The 14734-nt window shown below is 41.7% G+C and overlaps 1 pseudogene; it reads right to left on the reverse strand.

Annotated features, from left to right (window-relative positions):
- Positions 1 to 9411: 9411 nt before the first annotated feature.
- Positions 9412 to 13872, reverse strand: LOC133541649 (metalloproteinase inhibitor 2-like; annotated as a pseudogene).
- Between the last annotated feature and the right edge of the window lie 862 nt (positions 13873 to 14734).

Genomic DNA, 14734 nt, shown 5'->3' on the forward strand with positions numbered 1-14734 from the left:
ATAACCCATCTTTTGGTGCTTTTTCCTTTTGCAATTTGGGCAGAGGGCGTCACTGCCTTAGACAGCAAAGGAGGGACAGGGAGAGTTGGCTAATGGGAGTTAATAACAAATGATAAATGGGTTATACATGTATAGCGCTTTTCTACCTTCAAGGTACTCAAAGCGCTTTGACACTACCGTATTTCCTTGAATTGCCGTCGGGGCGCTAATTAACTTAAAACCTCTTCTCACTCCTGCGCTTATCAAAGGCATGCGGTAAAAGTAAATATGCGCTAATTATTTTAAAACCCTTTTCTCACTCTGGCACTTACCAAAGGCATGCAGTAAAAATTTGAGCGTGATGTAAGCTTGGACCTTAAATCCTACTGAATAGCTCTTAATCTTCTTCCATTTATGCGATTTCAAATTACCGGTATTGAAATCAGCCTCTTCTATTTGGAAAATGATGACAGGGGAAGTGTCACTCATAACTTCACGAGTTTGACCCGGCGGTAATACTAAGCATGCGCTAATTCAAGGGAGGCGCATACTATATGCCTTGCGGCAATTCAAGGAAATACGGTATTTCCACATTTACACACACATTCACACACTGATGGTGGGAGCTGCCATGCAAGGCCCTAACCACAACCCATCAGGAGCAAGGGTGAGGTGTCTTGCTCAAGGACACAACGGACGTGACGAGGTTGGTAGTAGGTGGGGATTGAACCAGGAACCCTCAGGTTGCTGGCACGGCCACTCTCCCAACGCGCCACGTCGTCCCCAACAACAAGTCATGTTTATTCCTAACAGTATCTAAATAAATCAGAAACAATTCATGTAGTTTAAACAATGTGATCTTAATAAAGTTCTTACAAGCTAGCAGGAACAGCTGATTATTTTTCATTTATATTGTACATATTTTGCACAATTGACCACTAAATGGTAACACCCGAATAACTTGTTTAAGTCGGGGTCCTCGTTAATCAATTCATGGGAAAGCTTTTCTAATTATTGTGAAATTAGTTATCGTATTGTTCGGAATATAAGTCGCTCCGGAGTATAAGTCGCACCTGCCGAAAATGCATAATAAAGAAGGAAAAAACATATATAAGTCGCACTGAAGTATAAGGTGTATTTTGGGGGGAAATTTATTTGATAAAACCCAACACCAAAAATAGACATTTGAAAGGCAATTTAAAATAAATAAAGAATAGTGAACAACAGGCTGAATAAATGTACGTTATATGAGGCATAAATAACCAACTGAGAAGGTGCCTGGTAGGAGTGTGGGAAAAAAATGTATTCGAATTTGAATTGTGATTCTCACGTTGTGCGATTCAGAATCAATTCTCATTTAAATTCTCATTGATTTTCCAAGATGGCGGCGCCCGGACGGGCTGCGCTCTCGAGGAGCTCCTGCTAAAGATGGAACATTTGGCAGGAATACCGGACAATTCCACAAACTTTATGGCTGGCTCACATCGTGGTCACTCCGTGATCACGTACGACCGCCAGACACTTCTGGATGTGGACATATCGGGCCGTTTTGGACTGATAGACACTTGCGTGCTAGACTTGCTAACTAGCATGGGAATACATCGGCGGCTACATCCAGCGGCCCGTGAAGCAGGGGAGTCTAGTAGCAGCGGGGGCCGTCTACGGAGCAGACGCCAGCGGTGTGATCGGAAACGCGGATGCCGAGCGGGGCTAAAAACAAAGCAGAAGGCTAATCCCCACAGAACACCACTTCCCTCCATCCTGAAGACGGATTTAGATGGAAAATGCGAGACTACTGGTCTGGGTAAGGAGTCAGTTAAATTAGAACACGTTTTTTCTGCTTTGAGTTTTTCAGAGTTGGACATGTGTTTTACTGAGGTGGCTAACTATGATGCGTGCAGTTTATCAAAGCAACAAACAAACAATCGGAAAATCCCCGTTACTGAGGTGGCTAACCATGATGCGTGCAGTTTATCAAAGCAACAAACAAACAATCGGAAAATCCCCGTTACTGAGGTGGCTAACTATGATGCGTGCAGTTTATCAAAGCAACAATCAAACAATCGGAAAATTCCTGTCGTATCAATTCCTAGATATGGTCGTAACTATACTAAATGCACTGGGCATAATAAACACAACATTATTAATATTGCTACTACGGATAATTTGATCAAAAACTCCCTAAAACAGCCCACTACCTATAATATAGGTTTTTTAAACATAAGATCATTGTCTCCCAAAACGTTGTTAGTTAATGATATTATCAGAGACAACAATCTTAACGTCATCCATCGGTCTCAGCGAAACCTGGCTTAAACCAAACGACTTTTTTGCGCTAAATGAGGCATGTCCTCCTAACTTTACACATGCGCATATTGCCCGTCCGCTCAAAAGGGGTGGGGGGGTCGCACTAATATACAACGAAAACTTTAACCTTAGTCCTAACATAAATAATAAATATAAATCGTTTGAGGTGCTTACTATGAGGTCTGTCACACCGCTGCCTCTACACCTGGCTGTTATCTACCGCCCCCCAGGGCCCTATTCGGACTTTATTAATGAATTCTCAGAGTTCGTTGCTGATCTAGTGACACACGCCGATAATATAATCATAATGGGGACTTTAATATCCATATGAATACCCCATCGGACCCACCGTGCGTAGCGCTCCAGACTGTAATTGATAGCTGTGGTCTCACACAAATAATAAATGAACCCACGCATCGCAACGGTAATACGATAGACCTAGTGCTTGTCAGGGGCATCACCGTTTCCAAAGTTACGATACTCCCGTATACTAAAGTATTGTCCGATCATTACCTTATAAAATTCGAGGTTCAGACGCATGTTCGTCAAACTAATAATAATAATAACTGCTATAGCAGCCGCAACATTAATACAGCCACAACGACAACTCTTGCTGACCTACTGCCCTCGGTAATGGCACCATTCCCAAAGTATGTGGGCTCTATTGATAACCTCACTAACAACTTTAATGACGCCCTGCGCGAAACCATTGATAACATAGCACCGCTAAAGTTAAAAAAGGCTCCAAAAAAGCGCACCCCGTGGTTTACAGAAGAAACTAGAGCTCAGAAATTATTATGCAGAAAGCTGGAACGCAAATGGCGCACGACTAAACTTGAGGTGCACCATCAAGCATGGAGTGATGGTTTAATAACTTATAAAGGCATGCTTACCTTAGCTAAAGCTAAATATTACTCAAATCTCATCCACCGTAATAAAAACGATCCTAAATTTTTGTTTAGTTCGGTAGCATCGCTAACCCAACAAGGGACTCCTTCCAGTAGCTTAACCCACTCAGCTGATGACTTTATGCAATTCTTTAGTAAGAAAATTGAAGTCATTAGAAAGGAGATTAAAGACAATGCGTCCCAGCTACAACGGAGTTCTATTAACACTGGCACGATTGTATATACGGCGGATACTGCCCTCCAAAATAGTTTCTCTCGTTTTGAGGAAATAACATTAGAGGAATTGTTACAACGTGTAAATGGAATAAAACAGACAACATGTTTACTTGACCCTCTTCCTGGGAAACTGATCAAGGAGCTCTTTGTATTATTAGGTCCATCAGTGCTAAATATTATAAACTTATCACTCTCCTCGGGCACTGTTCCCCTAGCATTCAAAAAAGCGGTTATTCATCCTCTTCTTAAAAGACCTAACCTCGATCCTGACCTCATGGTAAATTACCGACCGGTGTCTCACCTTCCCTTTATTTCAAAAATCCTTGAAAAAATTGTTGCGGAGCAGTTAAATGAACACTTAGCGTCTAACAATCTATGTGAAACCTTTCAATCCGGTTTCAGGGCAAATCACTCGACGGAGACAGCCCTCGCAAAAATGACTAATGATCTATTGCTAACGATGGATTCTGATGCGTCATCTATGTTGCTGCTCCTCGATCTTAGCGCTGCTTTCGATACCGTCGATCATAATATTTTATTAGAACGTATCAAAACACGAATTGGTATGTCAGACTTAGCCCTGTCTTGGTTTAACTCTTATCTTACTGATAGGATGCAGTGTGTCTCCCATAACAATGTGACGTCGGACTACGTTAAGGTAACGTGTGGAGTTCCCCAGGGTTCGGTCCTTGGCCCTGCACTCTTCAGCATCTACATGCTGCCGCTAGGTGACATCATACGCAAATACGGTGTTAGCTTTCACTGTTATGCTGATGACACCCAACTCTACATGCCCCTAAAGCTGACCAGCACGCCGGATTGTAGTCAGCTGGAGGCGTGTCTTAATGAAATTAAACAATGGATGTCCGCTAACTTTTTGCAACTCAACGCCAAAAAAACGGAAATGCTGATTATCGGTCCTGCTAGACACCAAACTCTATTTAATAATACAACTCTAACATTTGACAACCAAACAATTAAACAAGGCGACACGGTAAAGAATCTGGGTATTATCTTCGACCCAACTCTCTCCTTTGAGGCACACATTAAAAGCGTTACTAAAACGGCCTTCTTTCATCTCCGTAACATCGCTAAAATTCGCTCCATTCTGTCCACTAAAGACGCTGAGATCATTATCCATGCGTTTGTTACGTCTCGCCTCGACTACTGTAACGTATTATTTTCGGGTCTCCCCATGTCTAGCATTAAAAGATTACAGTTGGTACAAAATGCGGCTGCTAGACTTTTGACAGGAACAAGAAAGTTTGATCACATTACGCCTGTCCTGGCTCACCTGCACTGGCTTCCTGTGCACTTAAGATGTGACTTTAAGGTTTTACTACTTACGTATAAAATACTACACGGTCTAGCTCCATCTTATCTTGCCGATTGTATTGTACCATATGTCCCGGCAAGAAATCTGCGTTCAAAGGATTCCGGCTTATTAGTGATTCCCAAAGCCCAAAAAAAGTCTGCGGGCTATAGAGCATTTTCTGTTCGGGCTCCAGTACTCTGGAATACCCTCCCGGTAACAGTTTGCGATGCCACCTCAGTAGAGGCATTTAAGTCTCACCTTAAAACTCATTTGTATACTCTAGCCTTTAAATAGACTCCCTTTTTAGACCAGTTGATCTGCCGTTTCTTTTCTTTTTCTTCTATGTCCCACTCTCCCGTGTGGAGGGGGTCCGGTCCGATCCGGTGGCCATGTACTGCTTGCCTGTGTATCGGCTGGGGACATCTCTGCGCTGCTGGTCCGCCTACGCTTGGGATGGTTTCCTGCTGGCTCCGCTGTGAACGGGACTCTCGCTGCTGTGTCTTGGATCCTCTTTGGACTGGACTCTCGCGACTGTGTTGTATCCATTGTGGATTGAACTTTCACAGTATCATGTTAGATCCGCTCGACATCCATTGCTTTCCTCCTCTCTAAGGTTCTCATAGTCATCATTGTCACCGACGTCCCACTGGGTCATTATTGTCACCGATGTCCCACTGGGTGTGAGTTTTCCTTGCCCTTATGTGGGCCTACCGAGGATGTCGTGGTGGTTTGTGCAGCCCTTTGAGACACTAGTGATTTAGGGCTATATAAGTAAACATTGATTGATTGATTGATTGAAAAAAAAAAAGAAGTTTTTATTTTATATATTTTTTTTATCAATCCAACAAAACAATACACAGCAATACCATAACAATGCAATTCAATTCCAAAACCAAACCTGACCCAGCAACACTCAGAACTGCAATAAACAGAGCAATTGAGAGAAGACACAAACACGACACAGAACAAACCAAAAGTAGTGGAACAAAAATTAATATTATCAACAACAGTATCAATATTAGTTATAATTTCTGCATAGCAGTGATTAAAAATCCCTCATTGACATTATCATTAGACATTTATAAAAATAAAAAAAAGAACAATAGTGTCACAGTGGCTTACACTTGCATCGCATCTCATAAGCTTGACAACACACTGTGTCCAATGTTTTCACAAAGATAAAATAAGTCATATTTTTGGTTCGTTTAATAGTTAAAACATATTAACAGTATTGCAATCAGTTGATAAAACATTGTCCTTTACAATTATAAAAGCTTTTTACAAAAATCTACTACTCTGCTTGCATGTCAGCAGACTGGGGTAGATCCTGCTGAAATCCTATGTATTGAATGAATACAGAATCGTTTTAAATCGGGAAAAAAAATCGTTTTTGAAACGAGAATCGTGTTAAATTGAAAAAAAAAAATCGATTTTGAATCGAATCATGGAACACCTAAAGATTCGCAGCCCTAGTGCCTGGTATGTTAACGTAACATATTATGGTAAGAGTCATTCAAATAACTATAACATATAGAACATGCTATACGTTTACCAAACTATCTGTCACTCCTGATCGCTAAATCAGATGAAATCTTATACGTCTAGTCTCTTACGTGAACGAGCTAAATAATATTATTTGATATTTTACGGTAATGTGTTAATAATTTCACACATAAGTCGCTCCTGAGTATAAGCCGCACCCCCGGCCAAACTATGAGAAAAACTGCGACTTATAGTCTGAAAAATACGGTAGATGTTTTTTAAATAAACTTGACTGCGATGTGATGCATGTTTTGTATTAAAATTAATTATGAAAAAAAAATGGGTAACAATGATAATTGGATAGCCTTGTGGTCAGATTGTCCGCCCTGAGATCGGTAGGTTGTGAGTTCAAACCCCGGCCGAGTCATTCCTAAGACTGTAAAAATGGGACCCATTACCTCTCTGCTAGGCACTCAGCATCAAGGGTTGGAATTGGGGGTTAAAAATCACCAAAATTATTCCCGAGCATGACCACCGCTGCTGCTCACTGCTCCCCTCACATCCCAAGGGAAGGAAAAAGGGACTGCAGAGGGTAATTTCACCACACCCAGTGTGTGTGTGACTATTAGTGGTACTTTAACTTTATTATAAATGTTTTTTGCAAAATACATTTTACCTAATTAAAACTAAAAATACATGTTCATAACTTACTGACAGTTCTTGCCAGGATTCGATCCCAGTACAACTTTTCAATTGTCCTCTGCTACACTCAGAATAGTCAGGGAGGGGATCAAGAACCCGATAGTCACTCTGGCAGAAATACAGCATTCTTCCGTGGGGAACCTTCCAAAAGGACAACTATCTCTGCAGCAAACCACCAATATGGTTTGAATGTTAGAAAAGCCATTTCTTAGTAAAGATTCCAAAAACACACCTGGAAGACTCCGACCATTAGAAACAAAATTATCTTTGGCATGAATGCCAGGTGTCATGTTTGGAGGAAACCAGGCCAATACCATCCCGACAGTGAAGCATGGTGGTGGCAGCATCATGATGTGGGGATGCTATTCAGAAAACAGGAATTGGGAGACTGGTCAAAATAATGGGAACAATTAAAGGCCTACTGAAATGAGATGTTATTATTTAAATGGGGATAGCAGGTCCATTCTATGTGTCATACTTGATCATTTCGCGATATTACCATATTTTTGCTGAAAATATTTAGTAGAGAACATCGACGATAAAGTTCACAACTTTTGTTCGCTAATAAAAAAGCCTTGCCTGTACCGGAATTACCAGACGATGTGCGCGTGACGTCACGGGTGGTGGAGCTCCTCACATCTGAACATTGTCTACAATCATGGCCACCAGCAGCGAGAGCGATTCGGACCGAGAAAGCGACGATTTACCCATTAATTTGAGCGAGGATGAAAGATTTGTGGATGAGGAAAGTGAGAGTGAGGGACTAGAAGAAAAAAAAACTAAACTAGACGGCAGAGCGATTCAGATATTAGACAAATTTACTAGGATAATTCTGGAAAATCCCTTATCTGCTTATTGTGTTACTAGTGTTTTAGTGAGATTATATGGCCGTACCTGTACAACCTGAAAGTCGGAGGGGTGTGGCGACCGCCAGTGTCTCCGAGGAAAGTCACGTTTCTCCACAAAGCGAAGGCGGCCGGGCTGAGATTTATTTTTTTTTCCCCTCCTCCACAGTCGAGGGCGGCTGGTTAGAGGAGACAAGAAAGTCCGCAGCTGCCCTTTTGACAGGTGCAGGAGGAACGACGCAAGCTCTCCGCTCATGTCTACGGTAAGAGCCGACTTATCACCATTTTCTCACCGAAACCTGCAAGTTGACATGTGGCAGGGAACCATGTTCGATTGACCGCTCTGTTCCATAGTAAAGCTTCACCGTCCTCTTTCAGGAATGTAAACAAGGAAACACCGGCTGTGTTTGTGTTGCTAAAGGCGGCCGCAATACACCGCCTCCCACCTACATCTTTCTTCCTTGACGTCTCCATTATTAATTTAACAAATTGCAAAAGATTCAGCAACACGGATGTCTATAATATTGTGGAATTATGGGATGAAAAGAGACGACTTATAGCTGTGAACAGTGCTGGACAGAAATGTCCTCTACAATGCGTTTCGTCATGGGCACGCGTCATCATACCGCGACGTTTTAGCATGATACTTCCGCGTGAAATTTAAAATTGCAATTTAGTAAACCAGAAAGGCCGTATTGGCATGTGTTGCAATGTTAATATTTCATCATTGATATATAAACTATCAGACTGCGTGGTGGGTAGTAGTGGCTTTCAGTAGGCCTTTAATGCAATGTGCAGAGACATGCTGGATGAAAACCACTTTCCATCCAACCTGATGGAGCTTGAGAGGTGCTGCTAAGAGGAATGGGTGAAACTGCCCAAACATAGGTGTGTCGAGCTTTTGGCATCGTATCCAAAACTATTACATAAGTGTAGTAAAAAGCCACATGTTAGAAATGACAGCTAATAATAGTGGTTCTAACTTTTCACTAAATACCAAGTTAGCTCTCCAAATACCACCATAGATAGAGTAGTGCTGTAGACACAAGTATTAAACAAGGCAGGGGTTTTACTCAAGTACATTTATTTTTAGCAATTGTGAATTTGGTGTACAATTAAAAAAAAAAGCAGCCCACATACAATTTATAATCACTTCAAAAAAAAGGTTCCTTTCTCAACCCTGAATAGATTTTAACCTCATATTTAAAGACATACAAATCATGACAAATTGGAACAGAGCTGGAAGACGAAAACACTTGGAAAAAGATAAACGTGCCATCTCATTCTCTCAGAGCATACATTTACACTTCTGAATGTGGGACATGAAGTCTGTAAATAGATAAATGGTTTGTACTTTTATAGCGCTTTTCTACCTTCAAGGTACTCAAAGCGCTTTGACACTACTTCCACATTTACCCATTCACACACACACACTGATGGAGGGAGCTGCCATGCAAGGCGCTAACCAGCACCCATCAGGAGCAAGGGTGAAGTGTCTTGCTCGGGACACAACGGATGTGACGAGGTTGGTGCTAAGTTGAGGATTGAACCAGGGACACTCTGGTTGCGCATGGCCACTCTCCCACTGCGCCACGCTGTCCAAGGATGTAACCAAGGATGTACTCATTCCCCCCAGTTAAATCATAGAAGCATTGCATTGACTTAACTTGTTTTATTAATAATTTGCATACAGTCCATGGAGTTTTTAGGCTGCTTAACGTCCATTAACCACTTCTGGGTGAGGCGACGCCCTTGTGCCAGGCACAAGAACCATCACTTCCCTTGGTGCAAACACATTGCTTGTTCCTTAAGTCATCGAAAGAATTCCCCGTCAGCCACTCTGTCCACAAGCACTCATTTGGGCCGCCGATTCCACACGGGACAGCGGTGCAGCGAGTGACCTGGAGGATAAAGATTAAGATTTAAATAAATACATTCTTATTGATCTTCAGTTAGGTGTGCTTACCCTGCAATTACAGCCCATCTTATACTGCTGTACCAGGATCTTGTGGTTGCTTTTCCAGGGTACAACATAGTTGCAGGCTGACACGTAAAGTGCCCCGTTGGTCTTTAGTGGGCCTGCAATGAGGTGGAGAGAAAATGGAAAATGTTTTGAGAAACCGCCTTAAACTGGACTGAAAGTGTCATTTCCATTATCACCCATAGGAACAAATTGCAAGCACTGAAATGGGTCTTTTTACCTGTGATTAAATATTCTACACCTTTGGTGAGCGTTACACTACATGCTGCAGAGGATGCCGCAGCGTAGAGGGTATAGTCCTTGAGGACCCTTCATGACCTGCAAGATCAAACAAAATAAAATGTGCATACATCCGTAAACTTCACTGAAATGTATAAAAACAAAAACAACTAACAAACCCTTTGCAGCTCAATGTCATACTTGTCAAATTCACCCGCAGGCGTAATGGCAACCACCTTTGCCTTGATGACTAGAAAGACAAAGCCAGTCAGTCCTACAGGCCTCTCTCCCTGCCCTCATCTGTTTAATGGCATGCAGGAGACTCAGATTAAAGCAGATCTGACTGGTATTGGTTCCAATACTAACAGATGTCAGGTTCATTTTTCTTATTGCAGCAGTTTTGCATCATTTAGACAGGAAATCCCAACACAGACAGATTATTATAGCAAATTTCATTTAAAGAACAATCACTGAATACTGAGATATTGGCGTGTTTTGGTACATCTAATCCAGGGGTCACCAACCTTTTTAAAACCAAGAGCTACTTCTTTGCTACTGAGGGACGGCGTGGCGCAGTGGGAGAGTGGCCGTGCGCAACCCGAGGGTCACTGGTTCAAATCCCACCTAGAACCATCCTCGTCACGTCCGTTGTGTCCCGAGCAAGACACTTCACCCTTGCTCCTGATGGGTGCTGGTTAGCGCCTTGCATGGCAGCTCCCTCCGTGAATGTGTGTGTGAATGGGTAAATGTGGAAGTAGTGTCAAAGCGCTTTGAGTACCTTGAAGGTAGAAAAGCGCTATAAAAGTACAACCCATTTATTAATGCAAAAGGCTACCAGTTTGATACACAAATAAATTGCCAATTTGCTCAATTTACCTTTAATAAATAAATTGTATTTTTATAAAAAAAAAATTCCTTTTACAGAAGGTTTTTTGTAAAGAAACATGATGAAAAAAACTTAATTGAACAGTTTAAAAAGAGGAGAAAACACACAAAAAATTCAAATTCAATTTTTAAATGGTTTCTTCTATTTCGACTCTTTAAAATTCAACTGCTAATTTGAATCTTTTTGAAAAAAAAAATTTTTTTTATGGAACAGTCATTTTTCCTGATTAAGATTAATTTTAGAATTTTGATGACATGTTTGATATAGGTTAAAATCCACTTTTAAATTTGATTCTACAGATTTTGCCAGAATATTTTGGGAATTTTAATAATAAATTTGAAGAAATATTTCTCAAAAATATTTGTAGAAAAAACAGAATCTAAAAAGAATGTATTATTCTTCACAATAAATAAATAAAAAATACTTGAACATTGATTTAAATTGTCAGGAAAAGAGGAAGGAATTTAAAAAGGTAAAAAAGGTACGAGTTTAAAAATCCTGAAATAATTAAGGTTGTATTTTTTCTCAAAAATTGTCTGAAAGTTATAAGCAAAGTAAAAGAATAAATCACTTTATTTAAAGAAGTGAAGACCAAGTCTTTAAAATATTTTCTTGGATTTTCAAATTTTATTTGAGTTTGGTCCCTCAGAATTAAAAATGTCGAACAAAGCGAGACCAGCTTGCTAGTAAATGAATAAAATAGAGCTATTTTTAGAACAGGCCAGCGGGCGACTTATCTGGTCCTTACGGGCTACCTGGTGCCCGCGGGCACCGCGTTGGTGACCCCTGATCTAATCACTTGTAAAAGGCAAAAAAAATCATGGTCTGAAAACACAACCTCAAATCCACGCTGTCTTCCATACCTTATTGTACAAAAGTCAAAGAAAAATTACTGTTGATAATATTCTATTTTGTTTCACTACTTTTGGATTGTTCTGTGTCGTGTTTGTGTGCCCTCTTGATAGCTCCGTTTATTGGTGCTGTTCTGAGTGTTGCTGGGTCAGGTTTGGTTCTGGAATTGGATTGCATTGTTATGGTAATACCGTGTATGGTTTTGTTGTATTGAAGAAAAAAAAATAATTCCTTAGTTTTTTTTTTGTTTTTTTTTTAAATACATCTCTTCAACTCAAATATCTCCCTCTTCATCACATTTTCTTTAAACTCACACCAACCTCCTGAACTCTGAGACCATGGACTTTTCAGCTCTTGCTATAAGAGAATTAATCAGGCCTTCACTTTGGCAAAGCTTTCATGCTCTACCAAACTTAATATGCCTACATTGAACGGTTAAAAATGCCTTCTGATAGATGTATAGATATAAGAATCGGACTTCACAAGTCCAAGTCCATGGTTCTCGCCCAGAAAAGGGTGGACTGCCATCTCCGGGTTGGGGAGGAGACCCTGCACCAAGTGGAGGAGTTAAAGTACCTGGGAGTCTTGTTCACGAGTGGGGGAAGAGTGGATTGTGAGATCGACAGGCGGATCGGTGCGGCGTCTTCAGTAATGCGGACGCTGTATCGATCAGTTATGGTGAAGGAGGAGCTGAGCCGGTAGGCAAAGCTCTCAATTTACCGGTCGATCTACGTTCTCATCCTCACCTATGGTCATGAGCTTTGGGTCACGGGTACAAGCGGCCGAAATGAATTTCCTCTGCCGGGTGGCAGGGCTCTCCCTTAGAGATAGGGTAAGAAGCTCAAAGTAAAGCCGCTGCCCCTCCACATCGAGAGGAACCAGATGAGGTGGTTCGGGCATCTGGTCAGGATGCCACCCGAACGCCTCCCTAGGGAGGTGTTTAGGGCACAGCCAACCGGTAGGAGGCCACGGCAAGACAGAGGACACGTTGGGAAGACAATGTCTCCCGGCTGGCCTGAGAATGCTCCGAGATCCCCCGGGAAGAGCTGGACGAAGTGGCTGAGGAGAGGAGAGTCTGGGCTTCCCTGCTTAGGCTGCTTCCCCTGCGACCCGACCTCAGATAAGCGGAAGAAGATGGATGGATAAAACAAAACTGCTTCATTACAGTCATTAGCAACACCTGTGCCATGTGGGCGCTGTAGCTCGGTTGGTAGAGCGTTCGATCCCCGCTTCCGCCATCCTAGTCACTGCCGTTGTGTCTTTGGGCAAGACACTTTACCCACCTGCTCCCAGTGCCACCCACACTGGTTTAAATGTAAAAATTAGATATTGGGTTTCACTATGGAAAGCGCTTTGAGTCATAAGAGAAAAAGCGCTATATAAATATAATTAACTTCACTATGTTCACAAGTCAACTTGTTAGCTATGAACATGTCTAGTTAAGGCTTTTAAATTGTTTCTGTGCAAGATTTTTGGGCAGAAAGTCAAAATTGTTAGGAGAAAGTTTATGACAAAGGTTAACACTAAATGGTCCCTAGTGTGTGAATGTGAGTGTGAATGTTGTCTGTCTGTGTTGGCCCTGCGATGAGGTGGCGACTTGTCCAGGGTGTACCCCGCCTTCCGCCCGATTGTAGCTGAGATAGGCGCCAGCGCCCCCCGTGACCCCAAAATGGAATAAGCGGTAGAAAATGGATGGATGGGTGTTAATAGCAATTAGCAACACTACATAGTTTAGCACAGTTCTTTCGTCAACATGACTGCATCCAAAACTTAGATTTATTCAAAGGTAACAAACCAACCAGTTTGACTAAACACCAGTATTTTGTATTTGTTTTGCCCATTTGACCCAATCTCAGACTTGTGCAGGATCCAGATGGTGGACCAATATTTGAGTATATCTACAGTGAGTGCAATAAATAATGATGCAATTATGTTTGAAAGGATGAACCCAACACATATTCTGAATTTTAACTTACCGACGTCCGACTGGCAAACTGCCACCTGTGGATGCACAGGTAAACATCTGCAGGCGTGTGCTCCTTCTTGCGGCTGCCACATGCACAGCAGCACCAGGGGGAACAAACAACACTTCATCCAACTCATCATGGAAGAAAACGGAGCTGAGAAGCCCAGCTTTGAGAGCAATAATGCAGTGGGCAGGAACTCTGATTGCCTTTCTGGCGGAGAGTGGCTTTTTTATGTCTGCAGGCTCCTCCCACACCATCACCTGCACATTTGGATGATTGATTTCACCTTTGCACACACCTGTCTGGGTCGTCTCTCATCCCTCTAATTGGTTCCTGACATGACTCTTGTAAAAGTATTTCCGAGAAGTGTTATTATTATCTTTAATACATTGTATATGTTGATAGTTAGAGCATTAAAAACTGTTAATGAGATTCTAAATATGTTTTGTAACATTGGTAATTCCCTCTAAACATGAAATAAGACCATAGAGTCACTTTTATTTCACCCAAAATAGTAGCCTTGAGTGTGTTCTAATGTAGATTACAGTACTCACTGCAAGCCTAGAAAAGTATTTTTCAACCTTTTTTGAGCCAAGGCACATTTTTTGCATTGAAAAAAATCCAGAGGCACACCACCAGCAGAAATCATTAGAAAAACAAACACAGTTGACAGTAAAAAGTGAAGTGAAGTGAATTATATTTATATAGCGCTTTTTCTCTAGTGACTCAAAGCGCTTTACATAGTGAAACCCAATATCAAATTTTTTTCACATTTAAACCAGTGTGGGTGGCACTGGGAGCAGGTGGGTAAAGTGTTTTGCCCAAGGACAAACCGGCAGTGACTAGGATGGCGGAAGCGGGGATCAAACCTGCAACGCTCAAGTTGCTGGCACGGCCACTCTACCAACCGAGCTATACCGCCCCAAAAAGTCAAAATTGTAGGCTATGACTTTCAATCGTAACCAAGCATGCATCAATGTAGCTCTCGTCTCAAAGTAGGTGTACTGTCACCACCTGTCAGATCATGCCCTGACTTTTGACTTTTTTGCTGTTTTCCTGTGTGTAGTGGTTTTGT

This window comes from Nerophis ophidion, linkage group LG23 (assembly GCF_033978795.1).
Source record: "Nerophis ophidion isolate RoL-2023_Sa linkage group LG23, RoL_Noph_v1.0, whole genome shotgun sequence".
Taxonomy (NCBI): Eukaryota; Metazoa; Chordata; class Actinopteri; order Syngnathiformes; family Syngnathidae; genus Nerophis; species Nerophis ophidion.